The following is a 26,727-nucleotide window of genomic DNA, read 5'->3' as shown; positions in this document are numbered from 1 at the left end:
TCTACAAAACGGCCTGACAATAGTCTGAAACAGCTTAGTTTTTATTATAAATAGAGAAATTGAGTATTTTTAAGGCACTTTTAAAATACTCAGATTCGTAAGCATTAATAAAAAAAAAAAGTCGAAACTGTCTAAATTAAAATTAATTAACTCATCAAGCATTTCATAAATTTACCCAGCGAAACGAATTCAATACCTGAAAACGAAATGACATTAATTAATGAAAGGCATATAAAGAAATAAATGTCCCCACAACACACAAGAAAAATGAATCTAGAAAAAGAATACATAGTTTTGTTTTATAAATAAACCTCACAGCAGTTGTTTTGGCTTGTGTTTTGAAAGCGCGCTAAGACGAATGATGATGAAGTTGACGAGGCTTGTTCTTAAGATCATTATTTTTTTCCTTCCATTTTCCCCTCTTTAATAGTTGCTGTTTTTGCTTTCATGTTTTCACTCCGTCTGCTTGAGATTTGTCTCGCTGATAGCTCTACACGAATGTATTATTAGAAAGGACGAAGGAGCCGAATAGACCATTTATTAAAATTGAGCATAATACTCATTTTTTGAAGAAAAAAAAATCTTATTCAGGCACACTAACTGGCTGTCTTCAAGGGAGTTGTCACTCAAAGATTTTCTGGACCGTTACCCCCACCTCCAACATTATTCCCGCAAAATTAGAGAAGGTTTTGGTTTTTTATTTTTATTTTCACCTTGTTTTCGTATCATTATCGAATGAGTTTTATATTTTATTTCGTCGGAACATTATATTTGATGAAATGTCAAAACTAAAGGAAATATAAAACCGGTTCACTCAAAGATTTTCTGGATAGTTTCGGTTTCTTTTTATTTTCACCATGCTTACATATCATTTATTGGGTGAGATTATTTTGTTTCAAAATGTTATAGTTGATGAAATATTAAAACTACACTGGTTCATGCCGCAGAATTACTGAAGAGCATTGGTGCTTACGTAAATATTATCCCAAAAATTGGTACTTTTTTGTACCGAAATTTGTTATTGATCTAAAATATATTTCTTAAGCTACCGCAATATTAAAAGCATTAAAGTATATAATTTTACATTTCACTAGTAATAAAAGATGTTTGACCGTTTTCAATTCATACACGTGAATTTTTTTTCTCTTAATTACTTTCACTTTTTTATATTAAATCATCCTACACAACATTAACATAAATTTTGGTATAAATATTAATTTTCATATTAATAATAACAAACGGATGCCCTGATTCGATATAATTTAATTATTGCAAAAACTCCACTTTACAAATTTTTTTTAACAAGACCTAGTGTATAGATAAATCTTCAAACAATTATGTATTAACAACCGAAGGATAGAAAAAAAGAGACACAAATTCACTAAATATGATTTTGTCAGTAGTTTGGCAAACGAGTCTGAGAAAAAAAAAATATATTGTTTAGATTTTGGAGTAGATGCACCAATTCCTATTTCATTGTAAGTTTGTTGCATCTTTAAGGAAACAATCGTCGTATATTTTAAGTCGGAGCTGTAACACTGCAGTTGAAAGAAGCCACTTAGTAAAGACTTAGAACGCGCTCTTTCAATGCCTGGGGGAGGAAGAGGCAAGACGGCTTCCTTGACAATATAACTTATTTTCTATCAGGGGTGGTTTCCAAATCATGCCATGACCAGGATAACTATTTGGTGATCAACGTTTAAATTTAATTCCATTTTTTATTTCTAAACGCCACACAAGTTCTGAGTTATAGATCAGAATTTTTTTTTCAATATCCTAAAAAAAATTTGAGAATTTTTCATGATCGCAAATAAGGATTTTTTATTTTTCTTAGAAATAGTGTCTCAAAATTATTTTACTAGCTTTGACACACTTTGATACTTTTTATAAATAAGGTAAACAAGTTCTGAAGCGAACATGTCTTAATGCACATTCGAAATTTTTTAAACAAGAATCTATTAAGTCTCACGTAAAAATTACAGAGAACTGATTAGAATTTTTTTTTCCAATGCCCACCCAGAGAATGACCTTTCGTCATGCAAGGCATCTGAAGGGCAGATTTGTTGGCCAATCTTTCAGAGGCATCCTATTAGGTGGGCCAACGTTGCCCCCACAGTAAGCACAGATAGTACAGAGAATGAAAGAACATCCATGCCTTGCCCGGGATTCGAGGCCAGAACCTTTCTGATGCAAGGTCAGTTCACTGACCCTTACCCTGGCCGGTCGGCAACTGGTTAGAATTAAACTACGGTTTTGATAGTTTGCTAGCGAATAACATTAAAACTGAGTTAAAAATTTTAATGTGATGATGGAACATATACAAGGAACAACATTTAATTATTACTAGCGGTCTTTGGCGACGAGCTTGGTAACCTTTCAAAATTATCTTGTACTTCATATAAACTTTAATTGCAACCAATCCGAATGCACAACTCAAATGTAATTCGAATATTCTAATTTTTCAACCCCTCTTCCAATCCTAACAACTAATTAGTTTTAAACAATATATTAATCAAATTTTTTTCCACCCTCTAGCTGTTCTGGAATGATGATCAGCCAAACGCGGAACCCCCGTGTTTAGTCCCCTATCATGTTTGGTAGCCATTTTAACGATCCACTGCATTGATAAAAAGCTGAGTGTACCTTCCTCGGTCCGGGGATAGAACCCCGGATCTGCGGCACAGAATCACACTACACGAATTCGTATCAAAATACCATAAAAAACAAACTTAACTACTGTCAATTTATTATTTGATGCACAATAATACTGCTATTTCAATATGACATTTATTAATATTTGATTTATGAAAAACGAAAACGAAAACATTTCTTTTTTTTTCCTATAATAAACACCTTGAAACACCATCCTAATAGCTACTAATAAAAAGCTAGCTATTTCTAAAATGAGAATTGCTCTTAGTATTTAATATGTTTCGTAAAAAACAATTATACACAGAGAAAAGAAATACTATTTTTTCTATAAAACAACTCCATAAATATCACTGATTTTCAATTATTAATTATATTTTAATATTCATCGAAAATGTTTCTACTTTTAAAAAAATGTATCAAAGCTCTTTTCAAAAATAAAAATAATTTTATTGCAATGTATAGTTATTGATATAAAACTTTAAACTTTAATATAATGATTTCTGTATTGAAATAAAGACTTAAAATATGTTGACACATCAGAGAACAACACTCTTACATCGCAGGAAAAAAAATGCAATTAACACACCTTTACAAAATTCTAAAAGAACAATTTCCATATAAATTTAAGCACCTTATTATCTTTAGTCACTACAACTTTACATCATTTTTTTTTCTATTCCTTTTCACTACAGTTTCGTTGGCGATATTTTGTCCTTTTATTTCCCTCAACGACGCATTCGAATGCGGAGATCTTGAGGTTTAAAGATGCAGCATTCTTGACAAATCGCCTCGTTTGCTGATGCCAGCGATTTCTTTTGTGTCGAAAAGTGTGAGAGTAATACAAGTGGCAGCGCAAGTTCTCTTTTCAAGATTCCGATGCTGACTTCTTTCTTCAGTTTTCAACTCCTCCCCCCTCCTCGTTTCACTTCATATAATCCTTACTGAGTTACTTCGGCGATTATTAGCAACTCTTTTTAATTTCTTTCTCACTTAATCGCAATAATTTGTTTTTCCGCTGGCGCTTTGGCGTGAATGTGATAAAGCGGGTGATTTTTGTGGCGAGTTTTCTTTCCACTATCAAAGGGTTGTCTCATACCGTTTCAGCTTTTTTTTTTTTTGTCCTCCCAGTTTTCTTTTCTCCGAGGGGTATTCTTTTATTCTTTGACGCTGAGGTCACGGTATTTCAGGCATTATCTCTCATTTCAAGGAGTTACGAAACACGAGTGTCAGGAAGCTTGGCGGAGAAGAAAAAAAATGAATAAATGAACAAATTGGATAGGTTTGGCGCGAAGATGACAAGAAGCGCTCTCTCCCTGAAGAGCCGTAAAAAAGAAAGGATTTTGCCGAAGTGGACAGTGGTCAATAGATAAGAAGGAAGATTAGAGTTAGCTTTCTCAGCTATTTCAACAAACATTCCCTCACCTAAAAACACTCTAAAAGGTCGCATTGGAATGTTTTTGGCAAACATAATGAGTCAGCACAATGAAATGTAAGTTCTTGGAGTTTCTAAAATTGAAGATAGATTATCACCTACTTAGCGACGAAGGTTAAGAGTTCTTCGGAGAATATGAGATTTAACTGAGTAATGGTTTTGTGAAGTACAGAGAGTGCTTTGGTACTTTTACAATGTATTTGCTGCTGTTTCGGGATTCTTTTTTTCAAGAACTATTAAGTCAATAGTTATCTTTCCAAGCCTATTTAACAAACAGTTTTCAGAAAATTAAAAAATATAAACGTAATATATAGCGTTCATAGAAATTAAAAACCGTATAGTCCAGAGAGTAAGTCAGCCTTTTATTTATTTTCTCACCCCTAATAATCGTATTGAAATTGAATACCCACAAGTGATGTCATCGTAGGTACATCGTGGCATTTGTTGATACAGTAGCTAATCAGGTTCGACACACACGTGTGACGTCGCTTACAGATAACCAATTAAATCTGATTTAAAGCATAATCATGCTTCTTCTCGAGTTACAAGTAACCAATTGCAGATTCATGAAATTATCTACAATCGGGTACTTGCATAAAATTTCACATTTCAAATTATAAATAAAAATGGCTTTTTTTTTATTTATTTTTAAACTTTAATTTTAAAAAAAAACGTAAGTTTCAAAATGAGGTAAGTTGTAATAAATGTGGCACGTTCATATATTCCCTTCATTACGCATATTTCAATCATTTGTATTTGGATTAGTTGTTGTTTTAAATGACAGGTAGAATTATAATTCAATTTCTTACACAGAATAGTTTCAAATTTTTTTTTTGAACCTCGTGCTCTTAGCTTGAAATTTTTTCTTTGAACCATCGCGCAGAAACAAACTTTTGACAATTAATAAGTTACTTGGTATTTTTCAATGCCTTTGAGGCCTTCTTGTTGCCAGCGGGTAGAAACAAATTCAAGTTTTCTTTTTATAAGATCACGTTAGCCTCTTACATATATAAGTTGTTTTAGAATTCATAATTTAATTAAATATTTATTATCTGAAAGTAATTTATTATTGTTTTTTCTCATGAAACAATTTTTTTTTTAAAATACGAAAAATTTTAAATAAAAAGGTTATTTTTTTAAATTAAAATTCAATTTAATTATGAAAAAGTGTATTTACTCTTAACTCCAATTTTTCAATTCTACCTAGGTAGTAAAATTAATTCTAAGAAAACGAGTAAAAGAATAAAAATAACTCGCAATGACTTTAAAATACCATTATTCGTTTGAAAACGAGGTAAATTATCAGCTCCAGATGCAGAAAAAGGCAATATCTATTTAGATACTAATAAACCTAGCACTTTCTATGTTATTTCTACGACAGAGAAGTTTGTATTGGATATTTTACAGCAAATATGGCACTGAAAATATCGCCAATAAACGACCCTCAAAAATTTGCTAACAGCCAAGGAAGCGGCGACACAATTAAAACAGACACGGCTATGACCTTATTAAAAATAACCCACGAGGCGCATTTCCTACAAATTGCGGCGATTAAAATTTTCCCTAACAACTTTTACACCGAGATTTTATTGGAATTCGGAAATAGGGGCTCATATCAATAAAAATCAAAATATACTTTATTGCTTTAATAGTTTTTAGAAAAAGAGAAAATTTTCGACCTCTTTTAAAAATACCGCCAATGCAACCCCTAGGTACATAGAAGCGCCGAGCAAAAGCGAAAATTGTTATTAATACTACATGACCTAGGTTTTAACCTTAAGAGAAAACCCTGTTTGATATTTCATTAAGTTTAATGTTTAATTTTAATACCCTGCACGACAATATCAACAGAGATTTTCCAAACCGACCCGGAGAAGTTAATCGATAAACAGAGGCGGCGGAGTATGCTAGTGTTGCCTTCATTAGTAAATGCAAACTTGGAACTAATTAACAAATTAAATAATAGGCATTATGGATAAAACTCGGTAATTAAATATTGTTGATTAATCCATACTTTTATACTTAATTAATTTTACGCGCGGTGAAGTTAAGGGGTTTGTGTATAGTATTAGGCAGTGGCTTAGGGGAAAGCAAATCGAATGTTTTTCAGAAATATCAGGATACCCCCTCCCCCTTTAAAAGAAGGGATTTTAATTACACACTCTAAGGGAGGGAGAGATTGGATATGGTATATGATGCATTTTAAATTTTGGCGTAATTGTTTAATCACTATGATTCATAAATAGATAAATGGTCGTTGCGGATAAAGTTACAAAAATAAGGAAAGGTAAAAATTACAGAAATATATATTTACGGCGCATAAGTAATAAGTTCGCTTTAAACCGAACTGTTTGCTTTCAGTTTAAATCTATTTTAGTGGTATTGACGACAGGACTATTTTGCGAAATATTTAAAGAGAAGGTTATAAAAAAATTATACTTAATTAAATATAATTCCTTTAAATCCATATTTATTTAGCTTGAATTACATTTTTCGAATAACGAAATTGAACTGGCAAATATTCGCCATCAATTACACACAATCATAAGTAAATATAAAGTTTTACTATTTTTGCAACAATGTTTAAACGTTTTTATAGTAATGATTAAATATGCGATTTATATGATTGCAAAACAAGAAGTATGTGGTCAGACGGGCTGATTAAGATTTACAAATCTCTATCAGTATTACTCAATAAATGAAATAGTTCAAACATAGTTTTCTGAATCAAGAGTAATTAAAATTAATGTAAAATCAAGTGCAAAAAGTACTTAAGAGTCATTTTAAATTAGCAAAATGTAACAAACGAAACGAACTTACCCTTAAGCAAATTTTAAAATTATATAGAGAAGATAAACATTTTAATATTTTGCTATGATCAATTCAAATTTTCATTAAACTAATATGTATATTTCTAAAAGTCATTAGCAATGAAGAAAAGAATAAGAAATACTTCAAAAGTCGAGTAAAAATGTTTGAAAGATTAATCATAGTATTATATTTGACAAACTGGTAATTTGTATTTACTTGTATCGGTACTAAAGTAAAAACTAAATTTCTCATAAATTAAAACAAAGTAAATGAGAATAAAATATATCAATTGAGAAACGTAATAACACTTACTCAACTACCATAAATATAAATAAGTTACAATTATTACTCTAAAATAAACTTTCAATAATTTTATGACGAAACATATTAAATAAATGTTTTGTAGTTTTTTTGTCAATAAAAATATAAGACATATTCAGAATAACAGAAGCTTTAAATGTAAAATGCATTTAAGTATAAGTTTTCGTTAAGTTAAAGGTGAAATACATTGTTGTATTATATCCAATTTTAATTAAAAATTACTATCTGAGAAACTGATAAAAATCTCTATTGATATTTTCATTTTAAAAAATAATATTTTGATTATTATGTGTCGAACTTCCTATATATTTGGAAAGAAAAGAAACTCTTTTTGATCAGATGTGAAAAAAGCTACATATCAAGTAAGGGATCTGATTTAAAATAGTATATAAAAGACGACAACCTTTAAATTCAGTTTTGAATCAAGAATTCGAACTCAGATGTTCATATTAAAAATCAGCTAGGATTTCAGGATTCGAAATCGGGACGTTTAGATTCAAAATTAGCTTAGATTCAAGGATTCGAAAACCAAAACTATTCAAGGAAGATAAGGATTAGGCATAAAACTTTCAAATAAATTTAAAAAATAAAAAAAACTGTTGAAGTATTAATTAAAAGTGTTGCTATTGCAATAATCCTTGTATGAAATGCATAGAAAATAGGGGAGAATTTTCTTAAAAACGGGAATTATTAAATAATATTAAGTAACTAAACAGCCTTTATTCTATGGCCTGCACTTAAGATACGCTTGTCATTGTCTAGACCTCTTATTAACGTAAGTTAAGAAACATATAGTAAAGCGACTTCAGTTTAAAAAATATTGCATTAAGTTAGTTTTAAAACAAAATGCTTTTGCACTCTCAGAAATAAAACTCTCTTTTGACAATTCAGCAATCCTTGAGTAGTATTTCGCTAATTTAGAGAATCATTTCGTCACGAAATCACGTCACTTGTGACGAAGCACGTACTATCGAATACATGACGAAAATGTTTCCTCAACTCGATATTTCTTTACAGTGTATTGTGGGAGATTGTTAACTAGAATGATGAAACTGGAAGAATGACTAGACGATAAAAAATAAAATATAGAATTAAGCCGACCTGATTGTATGGTGGTCATGGAATCGGCCCCCGTATCCGGGTTTCGAACCCTTTTTCGGGCATGGGTGTAATTTATCTCTCTGTTCTATCTGTTTTTGTTGTGTTGTGCCATCTATATGGTGCCTATGTTTAAGTATTAATTAGAAAAGTTAGAAACATAACGCTTAGCTTTTATTTCTTTCGTTTAAATAGAATTACGAAATATTTTTTTCATTTTGACGAAATTCGTTTCCTCGAAGAAGTGATAGTTATCTCGTCAAAGACGAAGAAACTTTCGTAATATTTAGGTATCAATTTTCAGAGAGTTAAAATACTCGTTATATATAAAAAAAATCAAAAGTAATTCATCAAATCGAAAAGTAATTCATCAATCGAATTTTGAATTAACCGAAATTTCAAAATAGTGTAATTTTTGTATTATACATACATAATAGCAAAGAATAATTAAAAAAAATATTAGTATTTAATAAAAATGTACTGCAACCTAATTTAAAAATGTCACGATAGAACCCTTTAACATAACTGTAACCGAGTCATCAATGTCGCGTCTTGCATTCTTTTTTCCTTCCCCCTCATAATCACTGGCCAACAAAAATAACATGCGTGCGACGACGACAAACACAACACGCAGATGGACACACCCGGCAACTGTGATTTACAGACATTTGTATACAGCAACACCAGATGAAAATGTATAAGAAAGTTCTCAATAAACTTCGAATGCTGCAAGAACAAAAACAAAACGAAAAATTTTGGATTTTTTTTCTTCTTACATATATTTTTTTTTTCTATTTTGTTTTGTAGTTCCCACTGTAAGGATTATAAAAGGTGGTGTGGGAAAAGCATGGTTTGCGTGTTTGTTGGTGTTGATGTCATATGATGGAATTTCACCCTCCCCCCTCCTCCCATCTGCGTCCTCAAAAAGGAGGAATTGTGAGTGCTATTACGGAGAAAATATTCACGGGAGTGATAAAAAATTGCAATTTATCAACAAAATATGAATCAAAACAATCTCACTTATATTCAATCAAATGCTCTTTAACATATTCTTTTTATTATGAACCCAACTCAGAAGACGCGGTGGTATATTAAATCAAAAGTGGGGCACTCACACTCCTTGTGAGGAACTTTATTAACGAAGCCCCGTTTGAGTTAAAAAGTTTAGAAAATCTGTAGAGAAAAAAATTTCGAATCTAATTGGGAATTATTTTATGATCTATATGACACGTAGGGTATATTTTTACATAGGTATTGTATATTCATCGTTGCACGGGATCGGGTATATTAAACCCAGGAGCAATAGGCGTGATTGAAACAAGAGTCACTTATCGAAATGTTTCAAGGGCTCAAAAGTAAACACCCATTTTCAAGACTTTCCATACGCGAATGAGAGGAAACAAATGTAATTTGAATTATAAAACGCAAAGTTGCCAACGATTAATGGGAAGATAAAAGCGAGGGGAAAAAATTTATAGCTGAGAGAGAAAAAAGATGAAAACAGAACATGAAAAATAACAGTGGCCGAGAGGAGTAAATCAGGATAAAACAGAGTTCATCTCAACAGAAACAATCAGAGTTTACCCTGATATGATTCTCTCGGCTGCTGTGGTTTTTCTTGTTCATCTTTTGATCTTTTTCTCTCTAGGTTTCCACGGTTTTCTTAGCTTAGTTTCTCACTTTTATTTTACCACATTACATTTTACAATAAATAATTTTATGTACAGAGATAAGTAGATCACAAGGAGAAAAAATTATATTAATATTTCGGTTAATAAAGCCAAAATATACGGTATTTAAACCTTTCGTTTGGTAGTTTTTCCATTCTTGGATAACAAAATGATAGCGGCTATTTTACAAAGTAATGTAAAAGAACATAGGGTCAGTTCCCTGGCACGGAATTTTCGGAATCCGCTCCAAACTGTTCTAACGATGCCGTTCGTAAACAAACTGAAAAGTTTAATCGGTTTTCATCTTGAGAAAAGAATCAAGATACTTCTTTTCTTCTCTTTTTTGTTATAAATAAAAAAAATTGTGTAGAACTCAGATGTTTTGAAAACAAACATTTCATTACAAAATATTTTCCAACGCTCCACGGACAATATTTTTTGAACTTTTTAATTCAAATAAGAAATTCATATTAAACATATATTTAGAAATCGAGCATTTGATTAGTGCTAGGGCATTTAAAGCAGAACAATCAAACTACACGGTGAAAGAAATTTTACCGTACTGTCTGGTAAAAATATTTTCGGGAGAAAAATCGCAATTCTGGTCAATAAAACGTAAGTAATACAGTATTTAAACCATTATTTTGGTAATTCTCCTTTCATATAGTAACGGTTGCCGAAAATTCTGGTTTCTAAAATTATCGTTCTCATTACCAAACATTAGGTAAAAATAACATAACTGAAAAATACATTTAACCGAATAAATGGTTTTTATTCCATACTCTAAAGTATCACGAAAAAATACAACATTTTACAACATTTACCAAATGTTATCACACATTATAAAACCATATTTTATTGTTAATGGAGACGAAATAATTACCAACCGCATCATTATCAAAAAGCTTCAGTTAAAATTATTGAACTTTTTGGTGTTCTCATAGAGCCAGAAACACAGTAAATTTTACCATATTCTGGTAGGATTTTTCTTGCCATACTTTTTTTAGTGCAAAGCTTTAGAAATTCGGCAATTCTTTAACGCTTAAAATATCGCTCCAGAGAAAAACGCTGTTAAAATGAATCAAATTTAAACAAAATCAAAATATATACAATTATTAAATCAGGGTGCGTAGCCAAATTATTCAACAAAAAATAAGCACCGTTTAAGCACTTTTCAAGCACTCCAAGATATTTTAAAGCACTTTAAAAAAATATCATAATTCGACAGGGTTGGAGAATTTTTGACAATTGTCGGTTTTATCTTGTTTTAACCATCATGTCAAAAAAAGAAAACCTTTTGGCATTGTTTTTGAAAATTCTCAAAAATCATGAAATTTTGAATTATGTAAAAGGAATGACTTTTTCGTATCCTACTGACTGACAATACGCCGAAATAGATTGGGATTGAATTAATTGTAAAAACGTTGAATATAACAATGTGAACTGCGTCTTTTTGCATAATTCGAAGAGAAAATCAACATAGTGAAGGAAAAATCTCATTTCGAAATAGGGAAAATTAAGCACTTTTTAAAAATACCCAATGAAAAAAGCACCTTTAAGGGCTTTTAAAAAACGAAAATCGAAAGTAAGCACCTTTATACACTTTTTAAAAACGCTACGCATCCTGTAAATGCAATCGTTATTGTTTTAACTTACAACCCTCGCGTTAAAAAAAAAATGCAAGGATTTTTTTCGACTTAATGCAGTAATTTAACATCTATACGTTCCCTCATTTTATACACTTCAATAGTAAAGGCTATGTGCTGTCCTTTTCTAAAAATTTGTTTGCGTGGACTTACCGGAAAGTTACACGTACAGGAGGGAGGGGCTGCGGCGGTGAACAGGGCCCAAAAAAAGATCAAGTACAAGTATTGGGTTGGGTGAGGGGGAGTCGAAACAACAGACTTCTAGTCTGTAATTACCTGGGTGGGGACCAGACCCTGCTGGACCCCAAAGTGTCAACCAGGCACGACAATCACGCGACAAATTCGAGCTCTGTGTATTTCGTGTGAATCGCCTCAGTATGTTTTTTTCTTCTTTTTTTTCGCTCATGCTGGTATAGAATAGAGTTTGTGTTTTTTGGTGTGTGGTCTCGTAATTGATAGTGGCTGCGGCGTGACCTATTGGAGATGCAAGTAATTGGTAGGAAAAGACGGGCCGTGTTTTCACTTGTTGTGTTAAGGCTGGTGAACAACTGGAAATAATGACAAAAGGCTTAAAATAAATACTGATATAGTTGGAAATGTAGAATATGTCTTAGCGTCATGTTTAGAAAATGTAATTAATGTTAAAGTTAAATACTAGGAAATACATTAATGTTTAAGTTTAACATTTTCATAAATATATAATTGAAGGGCTGGTAGCAGTAAAGTGATGTGCACAATTTTGCCGAGAATAAAATTTTTGCATCAAACGCTTTATTAGTATTGTTTTCAGATTGTTACTTCACGAATTTCTGGTATTTCCACTAGATAACAACACACTGAGATAAAAAGGTATGGTCTAAACTACCAGAACATGATAAAATGTACCGCTTTATGGGAACATCAAAATGCTCGGTAACTTTTGCCGAAGTGCTTTGGTAATGATTTTGATAAAGTTAACAATAAAATACGGTTTTATAATGTGTAATAAAATTCGTAAATGTGGTTAAATTAGGTAATTTTATCATGATATCTTAGAGTATAACATACAAGCAGCCATTTATTCTGTTAAATTTACTTTTCAACTTTGTAAGTTTTTTTTTTTTTTAATTTAAACCTGTGCTAATAAGAGCTTTAATTTTGAAAACCAGAATTTCCTGTAAACCGTTATTACATGAAAGAGAAAATTATCAAATGAATGTTTTAAATGCCGCATATTTTTTTTATTATTAGAATTATGCTTTTCTTTCATTAAAAATTTTTGTTACCAAACGGTAAGGTAAGTTTACGAAAAAAAATTTCCTCGTTTAGAACTGAGCACGAACAAAAATTTGCTTACCAAATTACATGTATTACATTAAATTAAACAATTTAGTCTTTAAAAGTTTATCGAAACGGTATAACACTTTTCAACACGGTAAAAGTATCAGTGTATTCAAATTTAATACATAATATATGATTAATGAACTTATGTTTGCCGTAATTACAAAAATTATACGTATATTTACCCGTTTACCTTTTTATTGAAATTAATGCTTTCTCATTCATTAATGCGTTGTGAATTCTCATTCGTGGAAAAAACACGAAACATTTAACTACTTTTTTCTACTCCGTAAATAGATAAAATATGTTCAACCCTAATTTATTATTTTTGTTGGCGAAATTTAATTTAATAAAGAAAACGAAATTAATTGCGCACTATTGTTAGTTTACACAGTAAAAACTGTCCGCCTATTTCTCAGGTTTTTACTTATTATTTGTTGAAAATAATGGCACAGCTAACAAGTCTTTATTAAGCAGTTAAAAAAATAAAAGTTTGGTTAACGTATTATTATTTATTTGTATTTCAGATTTTATTTATTAACTAAGGCTAAATAAATTGCATCTTAATGTTTTTGTACACATAAAAAAAATACCTGCTTTTTTTACCCATCCTTTCAAAATTTATATTAGTTGAAAAAAAGAATCAGCTCACAAGCTTTTCTATTCGTTACATTTTTATGAACCAAATTTTATTAATTAACCATGGCAAAATAAACTACCCACAACTATTTTCGTAAACACCGAAAATATATGTAAATTTAAGCATTTTTTCAACACCTTTTATTTTTGGAAATAATGAAACTGTTAAGAAAACTTTTTCTACGCCATAAAAAAAATATATTCTTATATTCATAATACTTTTCAGAAATTCACCTGAACTCATTCATTTTAACACATGAATTGATGACATAATATGGAAAATGTGGGGGGGAAATGTGAAAAATGTATAAATGAAAAAAGGGCTAATTCCGTCAATGTTATGACATTTTGAAAAGGAATGGAAAAAAACGATCATCTTAAAAAATAACGAAGGTAATATCTTCGATGAAAACTGACAAAATATATAATAAAAAAGGGCTATATATAGAATAAAATATAGTTCCATTATTCTTTTGACGAAAAGAAAGAACTTGCCCTAACTATTATTATTTTCCCCTGAAGTCTAATTCCATATAAATAGCGAAGTTATTATAAAATAAGCTCCTCGATCATCAAGCAATTTATTAAATCATCTTTCCTAATTTACTCTCCATCTTCATTCCAGCATTTATTTCCCCATCTCCGGAAAATTTTTCCGGAAAAACTGGAGAGTAATAAGTGTCGTAGGTACTAAGCCTATATGTATAGCATAAAGTGCAAAAAAAAAAAGTCTTCAAAAATTACTGCATTAGTGCCGTTCTAAGCAACTTTACTTAGTTAAAGCGAGGAATAATTTCCAGTTTTTTTAGGGCATCGTTTCCTTTTCCTCATCCTGGCTTTATTTTTTAATCGCCAAAGATTGAGTTTTTACCTCTTTTCAAGTACCTACGATAGATTTTTGTCGATTTCTTTTTGAGCGATGGAATTTGAGCTCCATCGTTAACTGAAGCTATATATATATTTGTGTGCTTTTTAGAAACTTCTATTACCAAACTACCCTCCTACCCCTATTGTTTTAAAACTAAATGAGGGAATGGTACTTTTGTTTTAAAAAAAAATGGGGGAAAATAATCCCCATCCCTCACATAAAAGGGAAAAAAATCTTATTTTTCATATCTCATTCGCGCCAAGTTATGATGAGCCCGTAAATTGTTCTTCCCCGCTAAGCAATAAAAGGGAAGACCATTAGTTCCTTCGATATAGCCCTTCTATTTCCTTTATCCGAAGTATAGCCGTATTTAAGAGAAGTAACTAAAAGAGATAAACACGGTCTTTCAATGAGTTAATGCCGCCAATATTAAAGATTTATCTTTTAGTGCTTCTTGGTTTTCTCAAGTTCTTTATTTCTAGAGCAATCAGTCAGATATACGTGCTTCTTGAAGTAACACCACCGACGATATCTTCTAGAATATCCCGGCACCCCCTTTCTTTCATTTCATTTCATTTTTTTCCCCCACACCGGTTTTGATAATGCATGTAAGAGTTGATAATTGTGCTCTCGGCTTTTCCAAGAGAAGTTGCAATATTATCGGTTTTGTGAAACGTTAGTTGGAAATTTATTGGCGATGATTTGCTTTTTGAGAACTCTTATCTGAGCTGCAATTATATGTCACATTTCATTCGAAATGTGCTGATTTGGTTTTAAGAAAAATTCCACTTGTAGTGTATTTTATAATAGAAACATATTTGAAATAGATATAGAAATGGGTAAATAAACTGAGTAGTACATCGTATTTTAGTATCATTATCTGATTTATAGAGTTAAAGTACTTTTAGCAATAATTAAAACTGACTGATACAGAGAAAAGATTTTAGTAGTAAAGTCACGTCATAAACAATAAATGTTTTTTTTTAACGGTAAGTGTGCTTTTTTTGTATCTGTTTTATCGTAAATAAAAAAGTTAAATAGTTTATGTCGAACCAGTAAGAAAAACAGAAATTTAAAAAGGAAACATATTTAAAATGGATATAGGAATGAGCAAATAAGCTGAAATATGTGTCGTATTTTTGATTCATTATCTGGCTTGTACAGTGAAAGTACTTTTAACAATAATTAAAACCAACTGATATAGAGAAAATATTTTAATAGTAAAGTCACGTAATATAGCGGTAAACTGAACCATAAATGTTTGTTTTTTTAACTGTAAAAGTGTTTGCCTTAAATTTTTGTTTTTATCGTAAATAAGTCAACAAAATATTTTATCTAAAACCGGTTGGGGAAAAAAACAAACTCCACGTGTAGTGCATTTCACAATGGAAATATATTTGAAATAGACATAGAAATCAGTAAATAAACATTAAAGTTTATCGTGTTTTAGAATCATTATCTGACTTATAGCGTAAAAGTAATCTTAGCAATTATTAAAACTAACTGATATAGAGAAAAGATTTTAATAGTAAAGTCACGTAATATTGCAGTGAACTTAACTGTAAGTGTTTTTTTTAAACCGTTAGTGTATTTTATGTATTAATTTTATTTTTTGGTTTATGTTTTAATTATAAATAAGTCAATGAAATATTTTCTAAGAAATCGGAGAAAATTAGTGATTTTTTCATAATTATTCTGAGAAATTTATTTGTCGTTCAGCACATTAAAATCCACTTTTTACTTCAAAATTATTAATTGTAGTATTTTTTACATCAGATCTCACTTTCTTTAATTATAGATACAATTTCATAATTAAAAAGATATAGTCTCCATTTTCATAACAAATTTATTCAACTATAATGAAACATTAATCTATACATCTTGTACAGTGTTCTAAAAGGCTGTTTTATAGCGCTGAAAGTTTTTCTCACTTAAGATGTGAGGAAAAAATCTAAAAGTTTTTTTCCTTATCATTTATACATAGTTTAATTATTTTTTAAAATTTCTTTAAACACAATAACTGTTTAAATTTCTAAAAAAATATACTTGTGAAAGATATTATTACATCGTAAAAACACATCTGACAATTCAAATATTAACTGCAGTTTCTTTTCCTTCAAAAATACATTTTAGTTGTCATTCCTTAACATTGAGTAATTCCTTTCAATAGTTTATGAAATCATATTTACATTCAAATTATTATACGTTTAGAATACCAAATTTTATATTACTATTTATTCTAATAGTACTATTAGAATAACTAAATTTCAGTTCAGCTTATAATGACATCAAAAGTATTGAAGAAATTTCATAGTGAATTAAGATATTGGATGCCATTTTGGTGTAATCTTCAATGGTGAAATTTATATTTATATATTTTGCAGCTTCGTTTATTCATTTTTTGTTCTTATAAAATATCCCACGTGCAAAAATAAAACCGTTTCCTTGTATATGCTCCAAGCAAACATTTCGGCAAAGTGACGACATAACTATCATCATTTCCTAGAAGAAACGAATTTCGTCAAAAATAAAAAAATATTTCGTTATTCTTTTTTTTTCCTCGAAAAAAAAACTCTCACAGTGCTTAATGTACTGAACTTGAAGCATCATATAGGTGGATCAATATCATCCCAACACAAGACGAACAGCTAGAACAGAGATAATTTTCACCCATGCCAGAAGCGGAATTCGAACTCCGGATATGGTGCCAACTCCTTGACCACTATACAGCCGGTCTGCTTAATTCGACACTTCATTTTCGATTGTCCAGTCTTCATTCCAGTTTCATCATTCTAATTAACAATCTCCCACAATGTACTATGATGAGGTTTCGAGTTGAGAAAACATTTTCTTCACTTATTTGAAAGTTCTCGTATCGTCACAAATCACGTGATTTCGTGACGAAACGATTCTAAAAACTAACGAAATAGAACTCAAAAATTGCCGAATCGTCAAAAGTGAGAGTTACATTTCTAAGAGTGAGTCTCAGTGCAAAACTTGCACACAATACACAATATTATCATATGACACATCATTTAATAAAGAATCATTTGAAATACATTTTGCATACAAAAAATTTCCGCAAATTTTAGTTCGGTTTGAAAAACAAAACTGTAATAACTTTACCGTTCGTCAAATTCACCTTAAAATACTTAACTTATCATTAAAAACTTCTAAAAAATTAAAAATGTAAAACAATAAATGAACATACCTGTAAAGACGGGGAAATGGGTGGTTTCGGTGAGTCGAAGATTTTGATGATTGGTGTGGAAACTACTCGAGAAGAATATTGACAAGTAAAATGAACTTACGGGAAGAGCAGGTTTGATGAAGAAATGATTGTAGGGGTGTGATGGATTTTAAATCGTCTATGATTATATTTAGTGACTTTCAACGGGTGGCAATGGTATTCTCACCTAGAAAGACAAATATACACTCTGTAAATAACTGAAAGATAATAGTGTTAAACAAGCATTTTTAGTAAGCAACATAGACTACAACTATAAGTTAACTATAAATTAAAGTTTTAGACAGTATAAAACTTTCTCTTAATGAAACACACAGAAAATGACGTATTTTTAGTGAGCAACATAGACTACAACTATAAGTTAAAGTTTTAGACAATATAAAACTTTCTCTCAATGAAACACACAGAAAATGACGCATTTTTAGAGAGCAACATAGACTACAACTGTAAGTTTAAGTTTTAGACAATATAAAAATTTCTCTCAATGAAACACACAGAAAATGAAGTATTTTTAGTGAGCAACATAAACATAGACTACAACGATAAGTTAACTATGAGTTAAAATTTTAGACGATATAAAACTTTCTATCAATGCAACACACAGAAAATGAAGTATTTTTAGTAAGCAACAGGGACAAACTAAAAATTCACATTTTTGGTTTATATAAAAACCTCTCTTGGAGTGACATTTTGATAATAGTTTAAGAAAAGTATTATTAAGGACAATACAGAAAAACTATAAGTTTAAATTTTAAACAGGTATTTTTAGTAAGCATTTTAGTAAGCATAATTTTTAGTCTTTTTCTTTTAATCGTAATATAAAAAAGAAGACTAATAAAAATCATTACGCAAAATTGTAAGAAAATATACATAAATTAGTTCACGGAATATTTCCCATGTGTTTTTGGATTGGGTGCAGCCAGAAACAGTTCAAATTCAAACGTTTATAAAATCTATAGTTTCAACTAAACTTAAACTTGAAATCTGTTCCATGAAACAAGAATTTTCATTTTTTGACAAAATTACAAAGTTTCTAACAAACTGTATGAGATTCTATAATAGCTTAGGTTATGATTTGGAAAATGTAATTCATTCACCATGGTAATCGTGAATTGAGAAAAATTAACGAAATCAAATGATGGAGAAAAACTAATATGGGTCATTTTTACCAAGACTGAAATTATTTCACTGAATATTTTCGATGTGATCTTGGATTGGGTGCAGCCAGAGACAGTTTAAATTCAAGAGTTCATAAAGTCTACCGGTTGCACAAATAAATTGATCCGTTTTGGTAGAAATGATTGAAGGTGACCTCCAAGTTTCTTGTTCATAAACTAACCCACTGTAAAAAATGGTTAAGGCAACTCAATTTCCGAGATTTCTCTACAGTTTCAACTAAACTTAAACTTGAAATCTGTTTTGTCATGAAACAAGAGTTTTCATTTCTTGACAAAATTACAAAGTTTCTGAATATGTGACTCTATAATTGCTTAGGTTATGAGCTGGAAAATGTAATTCTTTCACCATGGTTATGGTGAATTGAGAAAAATTAACGAAATCAAATGAAGGAGGACAACTTATATGGGTCATGATGGTGACGAAATGGATGTTTGTAAAGATGCGTTTTAATAGGTAATGTATATTTTCACCAATCTCGTGAGTTACACGTCCAGTTTTTGAGCATGAATCTCTCAATGTTTGAAAGAATGAGTAAACAATGGACACGTTTAAAAATTCATAAAATATTTGCACAGATCTAATTTCAGCATACAAAAAAACATCCAGTTTTAAAAATTTAAAATATTTTCCATTCAGTCCATTCTCCGAAAAAATTAACAGTAACTATTACTATAACTAAAACTAGTTGACTTTAAGAAAAATAGCAGTCATATTAATTTTCAAATATCGTTCAGTAGTTAAATAGCAGAAGGGAAAAAAAAGTTTTTCAAGCTCAAAATAAAACCGGGCCGCGTCCAAAATGTCGAAGTTCAGACTGCAATAAATCAGAAGATGCGTTGTTCTTGTTTCAAACAAATTGAGGGTTTCAAAAATGTGTAACATATATTAGATGATAAAAAAGAAAAGGCGTAATATACATTTTTTTTCTTCCCAAAGGCCGATGTTGTACGATGTTATGTTGTTTGTAATTTAGAAATACCATGGAAACTGGATGTACATCAATATAGAACTAGAGGACCTGAAAAATAGCTGGCCGCCTCGATAGTCATTTGGTACGTGATCCGGTTACGGTTGTGACGACATTTTATTTATTTACTGACTAGTTTTAATACCAACTCTCTTACCTTGCATTCCAATATTATGTTGCATAAACTGGAACACTTTTTTTTTATTGATTCGATCATAATCCGAAATAGTCCTAGAACAGTAGACCATAGTTTTTTATTCCTTCATGGAAAGCACTTAGTTAATTAAGTTTAAGATAAATGTGCTTTTATTTGACGAAGTATTTAAAATTTTCTAAAAACATTATTGTCCTTAACTTAAAGAAAAAAGTGAGAATTTTAATTCGCGAAAAAAATTCAGTATTCGTCATAATTTCCATGTATATTTGATAAATGTCTAATGTAGCTTTTGAATCTTAAGGAAATAACTAAGAAATTTAATTCTGGTAACTAATTCAATACTCGTCATAATGTCATTATATAATTTGTAAATGTCTAATACAGATTTTTAATATCTTTAACTTTAGAAAAGTACTGAGAATTTTAATTCTGGTAACAGATGCAATATTCATCGTATTGTAGTTGTACATTTAGTAAATGTCTAAATGTCTAATACAACTTTTGAATATCCTTAACTTAAAGAAAATACTGAGAATTTTAATTCTGGAAACCGATGCAATATTCGTCATAATGTCCTTGTAAATTTCGCAAATTTATAACCTAGCTTTTAAAAATCCTTAACTTCTAAGAAAATAACTAAGAATTTTAATTCTGGTGAAAAATGCAATATTCGTCATAATGTCATTATGTAATTTATAAATGTCTAATACAGCTATTAAATATCTTCAACTTAAGGAAAGTACTGAGAATTTTAATTCTGGAAACAGATGCAATATTAATCATAATGTAGTTGTATATTTTGTGAATGTCTAATATAGCTTTGATTATCTAACATTGTTCGAAATATTTAAAATAAATTTTGCCAATAAATTTAAATCAAAATAAATTGCACCTATACATTTTAACTGGTACCTTTTGCAAGAAAATACCTATGTAAATTTGTAAGCACAGCATTTCAATTCCAAGTCTACTATCTTGAATTCCAATATTAAACACAAAAACCGCATAATTTTTATTATTGATTTCACATAAATTTAATAGTTAACGTATTTCTAAACATTTAGGCAATTGTAAATGTTTGGAATTGCAAATATATAATAATACTGTAATTTGAAAATTTCAGTAAAGTAAAATATCTAAATGGAAAACAAAAATCAAACAATAGACATAATTCTTTATCTTACACATTTAAAGTTAACTGAGTGAAGTTAACAAAGATAAACTTAAGGAAGTATAAATCAATTAAATAAAAGTTATATATATATATATCCCCCCCCTTTTTTTTCATATGTCTATAATTTTCCTATATTTTATCTTCATTTTGAACTTATATATATATTGTTTTTCTAAATAAAAAATTAAGAGGAGAGGAGAGTTTAAAATATTGAAAGACGCGCCTCTAAAATTCAAAAATTTTCAAAGAAATAAAGACAATTTAAATTTTAAAATGACAAAGTAATTTTTTGATAAAGTAATATTAAACTATGGAGGATAAAGTAGAACACTAAAACACAAAAGTTTTAATAAATTATTGAAACGAATTAATACAATCAAATTTACGCCAATGTTCACTTATGTTCCATCGTAGTAAAAGACAGTTTTACAAAATGTTATGTATTCGGCACGATGATCTATTTATTACAAAATCTTAGCTAAATGTTTCTCAGTCCATAACACGATTGTTTTTCACAAATTTTCAAAAGTAAAACAAATCTTCAAAACACACTTAAAATCTAAACGAACCCCTTTTTCGGGGCTTCCATCTCCAATACTTTTTCTGTTGTTAAGTAGACATCACGAAGACACAGGAAAAGTGAAGGGATAAATTTATAGCCCAATCCATTTCCAGTTTTGTTCCCTTTTCAATTGTTTCCTTTTTTTTATTATTATTTTTTTCCACTTCGACGAAGGTGATTCCCATCCCCCTATTCGATATAATAACATTTTGTGGCGATTCCTGTTATCGGTTCAATACTGGATTTAAGTCCAAAAAGTGATCATCGAAATAAAGTAAAACTGGATAAAAGAAAAGAGAAATCTCGTAAATAAATAACGAACGGTACTTTAAAAAGATTTCTGAGTTTTTTTCGTTTTGTGAGTTCAAGTAGCTTACGCCCCCGTCTCTTGCAATAGTATTGGCGGATTGGAAGATTGAAAAAAAAAAAACGGAAAAAACTTTGTAGCCTCGCTAAGGGATATATAAGTGAAATTTCATTTTGGTTGAAAGCTTGCGTTAAAAATTGATTATCCCTCTAAAGAAAGTGGGATTTTAAGTTGAGTGGGATAGTTGTACTTACAAAATGCTTAATAGGGTACAGGATGATTCGAATTTTTGATTTTAAAGAATTGTTTTTATTGTTTGGTCATCACCGTCAGTAGCTTTTGAAATTGATGAAAGACTTGGGGGAATATAATAATAATACGCAATTTAAAACTGCAACAGTAGAGCGGATTTGATTAAAATCCGAACGATTTCTAAGCAGGAAATAAAATGTTTCTGTATAGAGTGCACGGTGAAAAAGTTCTGGTAAAATTACCGTGTTATATAGTAATGATATAATTCTATAATAAAACAAACATATAGGGTATTCAAACTATTTGGTAATTTTTCCGTTAATATGGTAACGGTTTACCGGAAATTCTGGTTTTCAAAATTAATTCTCATTACCATACATTTAGTACAAAATTCAAAACTGAAAAGTAACTTTAACCGAATAAATGGCTTTTATGTCATGCTCTGAGATATCATAATTACCAAATTTAACCATATTTACTAAATTTTACTACATATTATAAAACTATATTTTATTATTAATTTTACCAAAATCATTACTAAAGCACTTCGTAAAAAATTAACGAACATTTTGGTGCTTCCATAGAGTCAGAAACAATGTAAATTTTACCCTATTCTCTTAGTTTTTACCATACTTTTTTCTCTGAAATTGTAAAGTTCAGGAACAATACTATTTTGAGGTAAAAATGTCGAGTGCCTATCACTTTATTGCTTTAAGCCCTTCAATTACATATTTCCGAAAATGGAAATTATAAATTAGATACCGTAAGTGTCATTAACCACACACCACAATAAATTTTCACATAAAAAAAATTTCTATAGTAACCTATTCATATAGGATAAAAATTATGTCTACTTGGATAGATCAAAACAATGTATATAAAAAAAATTTAAAATAAATAATTATCTTATGTTTCAAAAAATTATACTATTTTTACAATTGGAAGAAAACATAGTTCAATTTAACACTTTATTAACATTGCATAAAAACCGCATAATAATATGGTTTAAGATATCCATACTATGGTTTAAAATTGAAAGAAAATTCTTGAGAAATTGCATACAAGAAAATTGCGGACACAGTTTTTTTTCATGCGATAGTAGAAATAAATTTTTAAACCCCCTTCAAGTGTATATACTAGTATTTGAAAACGCCTTTGAAGATTTGCCAAATGAAAAAAAAAACATTTACTTCGTGTAAATAAATCATAGGTTAGAACCCTAGTTCGATTTTTTTGAAAGTACACAAATTAATGTCAAGCACATTTTTAAAGGAAGACGATATGAGTATTCAATTTAATACAACGTCTAAATGAGACAATGGTGGCTCAGGGATAAGAGCGTTCTCCTCCCAATGAGGTGAGTCAGGTTCGAATCCCAGTGGTGGTTGGTTGATACGAATTATGAATCGCACCGACTACAGTTCTGATGCAAAATATCCTCAGTGGTAGACTGATCACGGATTAGAATCTTCGTGCCGTTTACTTGCCGTGGAGGTTCTCGCGGTTTTCCTCTCCATGTAACGCAAATGCGGGTTAGTTCTATTAAAAAGGTCGTCTTGAAGGATAGTGACTTGATGCAGGAGTTCCCTCCCATGTCTTCTGAGTTGGATACAAAATTACAAGGCTACGAAGTTGAACATTGATAGTCGTAAACTCAAAATGGGTCGAATCTTCAACGCCCGTTATAAAATATAAAATAAAATGTCTGAACGAAATTAAAAACGAGTAAAAAAATATATATTCTTGAATTTATTTACATATTTAAACATTTGTTATTTGTAAAACATTTACCGGATGCAAATAGGCCTTAGTTCAAACCCGTGTTGGTCTCTCAACTGCGAATCGAAACCCCTACTTAATTTGAAATGAAATGTATTATTCCATTATTGACGTAACATAATGCATTTAACATAAATATAAATCAATTAATGGAACATGTTTTTAATAACAAAAGATAAGAATATTTTCTTAATTAGCAGAAATATAATTAAAAAAAAACATGCATTCTAAGAATAAAAATAAAAACTAATTGAAAAAATAAGCAATTATCAAGAGTTTCAACATTTATCTGCCAAATTAATCGCATGTTTTGAAAAATAATGAAAACTCCTTATTTCTTGACTTAATATAAACATGTCAGTTACTCCCTAAAATTGTTTTGGAAAATTTGGCGACAAAACTCCCTCAATTATTTTGGCGAATTGTTTACTTTCACAGGAGAACCGTTATTTGCCAAGCTTAATGAAAATAAGTTTTCATTTCGGCTCTTTATTTTTCTAAATTCTCTCTAAGAAAGCGCCATACAAAAGGTAATGATAATAACTTTGGCGAAAAAAGTATAGATAAAAAAAAAAGAAAGAAAGATTCTAACTCTGGATAAAATATTACCGGAGCAAAGTAAACACATTTCCTGGGATCTTCAAATCCCAAATAAATTTTTATAAATATATTTCCGTCGTTAATTTTATTTTTAGTATTCGATTGTTTGTCTATGAGACTACGGTGAAACAATAAAAAAAAAATTGAAGAAACTTCAATTGGCGGATAAAAATAATAAAGGGGCTAGAATAAGAAACGGGAAAAACGCGACTTCCTGGTTTTAATCTAACAACAGAGAAGCAAATATATGGACTTTTTTGTTTTGTTTTTACGAACGAAAAAAAAATTCCAAAAAAAAATCTTCTTTTCAAAGGGTACGGAGAACTGCAAATATGTTTTGCCCTACCCCCACAACAACAGGAAGTAAAAAAACGAATTAAAACAGTTAAAGAAAAAGAGTGGCAGTTAAATGTAAAGGGGGTGAGGCTAGGGATACAGGGGTGGGGGGTTTGTGATTTCGAATTTCCGAGGTAGTACAAATAAGTGCTAAACCCGCTAAATGAGAAACTGGATCTCAAAAACGTCTCAATTCAAAAGAAGGAAAATATAGTAAAAAATAACAGATCTAAAAGAAAGAAAAAAAAGATCTTTCAGCAGAAACTGGTGCAATCAATTTTTACTCTTTTATACTTTGGGATGAGGCTGATGATTTAAAGGATTTTTCCCTCCTACCCCTTCTGTTTTTCTTCTTTTTTTTATTATTTATTCTTCCTCAGTCGCTGTAGGAGTCCAAATTAAAACCTAGGTTTCATTTCCTTCTTCATTTCTCCCCCCTCCACTCCCGCCGGAAAACTCAAATATATATCTGCGACCCGCAGAAGATTGTGTTTATTAAAATCGCCTCTTAGAAAAATCGTCTCAAAAACGAAATAATAAAGGAAAATAACAAAAAAAGGGAGTAGCTATACCTTCCTCCCCTTTTAAAAGTTTATTATTATTATTTTACCTCTTTCCCCCATTTTTTAAAAGGTAAAAACCGATGCAGGGGATCATGGGTAGGGGAAAAAAGAGATGAAGAAATAATGGACGGACAGACATATTGAATAAAAAAAACGAAAACGAGATACCGAGTTTTTAAAGTGAAAAAAGTTTTCGAAAAGAAGAAAAAAAAACGGAGGCAGAAATGAATTGCATATACTAAACAAACTTTTCTAGGAACAAAAGGTAAAAAAAATGGGGGTTCGTAATTGAAACTGGCGCACACTCAACAAATGTATTAACGGGGAGTTAGGCAAGGGGAACGTAGAAATTAAGCTGGACATTTTGTCTCTGACAGATTAAAATCATCATTTTTATTATTTTTTTAGTTCATTTAGTTTTTTTTTCCGTATAAATCTTTGTAAGCCTTTGTCGAGATTGCTTCAAGTTCGGATTGTTGAAGGGTTTCTGTTTACGAGTGTAAAGTCTTCGTTTCATCTGTCCGACCCCCATTCACCTTGCCCCTCCCCCCTTCAGAGATGTCAGTATACAAAACAGTAAAAAGAAATTAAAAATGAAATTTTGATGCTTTGAATCAATTACAATTTTAATTCACCTGACTTCGCGAACGTTTCCATTTTTGATATTTCTCGCTAGTATTTTTGGAACTGTTTAGATTCTTTTGCGTTGTTCCTGTTTTAAACCTTTCATTAGAATTGTTTGATTTTAAAAATGAAAAGTGTTACATCAATTTCAAATTTAATATTACCTAAACGTTTATTTATTTTTTGATTCAAGAAATTCATTAAAACACATTTTAGATTACATTTTAGAAAAAGTCTATTTTTTTCAATTTACAAAAACAAAATGTAATTTTCTTAATTATTAAACTTAGGGAATATTGTTGAAACATTTTTAAATGTACATTGTTGTAAGCCAAGATTTTTTTTTGACATTTATCTTTTTAGTGCTTGATATACTTTTTTATATGTATTTGAAATATTACGTATTTTTCTTCTTCAAATTTCCGTGCATTTGATTTTTAACTCTGAGTAATTGTAAAAATTTTTAAACTGTTGTTGCTGAAGCAAAAGCAAATCTGTTATATTTACCAAAATTATAGAATAT

General features: G+C 30.0%; 1 protein-coding gene across 27 annotated transcripts in view; it reads right to left on the bottom strand.

The window, feature by feature from the left end:
• LOC107437615 (forkhead box protein P1) overlaps positions 1-26,727 on the bottom strand; it is a 403,975-nt gene that overhangs the window by 216,235 nt on the left and 161,013 nt on the right. For all 27 annotated transcript variants that reach the window (XM_071186843.1, XM_071186848.1, XM_071186855.1 and 24 more), the window contains one exon: positions 17,669-17,873. The gene's annotated coding sequence lies outside the window, so the exon portion shown is untranslated. The remainder of the gene's footprint in view (positions 1-17,668; positions 17,874-26,727) is intronic.

Source organism: Parasteatoda tepidariorum, chromosome 10 (genome assembly GCF_043381705.1).
Source record: "Parasteatoda tepidariorum isolate YZ-2023 chromosome 10, CAS_Ptep_4.0, whole genome shotgun sequence".
Classification (NCBI taxonomy): domain Eukaryota; kingdom Metazoa; phylum Arthropoda; class Arachnida; order Araneae; family Theridiidae; genus Parasteatoda; species Parasteatoda tepidariorum.
The sequence above is the reverse complement of the archived record's forward strand: the minus strand, read 5'-3'. Positions and strand labels throughout refer to the sequence as shown.